A 2,264-nucleotide genomic window follows, 5' to 3' on the forward strand; every position below is an offset into this window, starting at 1 on the left:
TAAGCTTAACAGCCTAAGTTGTTTGATAATGACAATGGGCTTGTCTTCTGGATGGTTGATGGCCTGGGTTTGCGGACCAAAATTGGAGGGAAGGGAGGGCTGCAAGGAAAGCCAACATTTTGGCCCTAGCCTTCTAAGGTCAATTGAGAATCAGGACATACGAGAACTTATGCTGTAACGTCATGTGACTTGGTAGTGTCCCAAATTTTCTGATTGGGGAGATTGTGGGGCCAGGGAGGAAGGTGGTTGATGATGCAGAGTGTGCCTAGGGAGAGTCACAAGGAGGGAGAACATTCAGGCTTTCGCAGAGAGCACATTGGCCAAGCAATGGCCGTGACTCATCCACATGGCTGACATTGACAGGGGTTCTACAATCTGGGGTGCAGGATCTCGGGATAGATCCTGAGGGGATTTTGCTGACCTTGTCGGACCCAAGGGCTGCAACTCTTGTTGCATAGGTCCTGCTTTGCCTTGGTCTTAACCATCCAGTAGAAAAGTATAGAAACGAAGTATAGGAAGTAAAGCCATGCTGTTATATTGAACTGTGGGGGACTCAGATCGACAGTTTCTGACATTGTCGGTTAGGCAGAGGACCCAATGCTATCATGGGCTGCTGGACTCCTTTGGAATGTTTTGCTGAGTTTACACACCTATGGTATTCAAGTAACGGAACTTAACAAAGGAGGGGTATGCAGATGAATGTCCATTTTGTATCTGTGTATTCAAGGTGGTTAGGATGGATGTGTAGTTGCATTCTCTTGATGAATGGAGTGATTTGTTCTGATGGTGTTTGTGGATGGGATGTCGGGTCCTCATCTTGTATGGCGATTGACCACTGGGAGGAATGTATGCAGTGTGTTGATTGTTGAGGCTGTTCTACCGATTTGGTTTGGGGCTGTCTCATTGCTATTTGTTTATCAATGGAATTATGGCAAAATAAAATATAAAATAAAATAAAATATGGGCAGAGTGGTGCACCCCGGTAATCCAGCACTTGAGAGGCTGAGGCAGGAGAACTGCTGCAAATTCAAGGCTAGTCTTGGCTATGTAGTGAGTTCAAGGCCAGCATGAACTACATAGTGAAAACATGGCTCAAAAAACCAGTCAAAAAAACCAACATCTGGCATTGAGGGGAAGATGAGTAAAATTGATAAAACTCTAACCAGAACAATGAAGGAAAGGCAATGCTCTAAATGGCTAACATTGAGAGTAAGATGAGAGACAACTCTACAAACCCCAAAGAAGTTAAGAGGATAGTACAGAGATATTATAAGGAGCTTTATGCTCACAAGTTTGACAACATAGCTAGACATATTTTTTAAAAGATGCAAGCTACTAAAGCTTACTTCGAAGACAACTTAAAGAACTTTATTCTATAATTTAAAGCATTCCCACAAAGAAGGCCCTGTGCACAGATCACTTGTGAACTGGACTAACCAGTTAAAGAAAAAAACTAATAGCAGATGCACACACTCTTCCAGGAGCTAGAAGAGGCATGTATTAATTCCCTGTTCCTCTGTCCTCCCATTGTGGCTGCTGGAATCTAGGTAAACAGCATGAGAAGGCCCAGAGACCAGCCACACCTTTCCCTACTGGAGAACAGTGCAAGAAGACATAGGGACTGGTGGGAACATCAGGCACACAGTGGGGCCCTCAGCCAATGTGTACAGGATGGAAAGATGACTGGTGGCATGAAATTGTCAGAAGCAATATTAACAATATGAGTCAACAGGTGGTAAAATAGGTGAATCGGCCTTGGGCTTGGGAAAAAGGACATACAGAAGAGAAGCAGGCGAGTAGGGTTTCCCCTTTTCTCTTTTTTTCTTTCTTTTTCTTCTTTTTTAGCTTTTCTAAATGACTGGGGAGAATTCCAGACACAGAATGTAATCCTATCCCCAAACCACCCAGAGACCAACTCAGATTTTTTTCCCATAATTTTATTGATAAGCAAATAGCAATGAGACAGTTTCAAATCAAATTGATAGGACAGTTTCAATAATCAACACACTGCATACATTCTTCCTAGTGGTTAATTGCTGTACAACATGCGGACATGATATCCTATTTACAAACACCATTAGAACAAATCACTCTATTCATTAAGAGAATGTAACTGTATATCTATCCTAACAACTTTGAATACACAGATACAAAATGGACATTCATCTGTATAACTTTTTTTTGTTAAGTTCCGTTATTTGAATATTATAGGTGTGTAAACTCAGCAAAATATTCTAAGAGAGTCCAGTAGCCCATAATAGTAT

This window comes from Octodon degus, unplaced genomic scaffold (genome assembly GCF_000260255.1).
Source record: "Octodon degus isolate 3935 unplaced genomic scaffold, OctDeg1.0 scaffold00335, whole genome shotgun sequence".
Lineage (NCBI taxonomy): Eukaryota > Metazoa > Chordata > Mammalia > Rodentia > Octodontidae > Octodon > Octodon degus.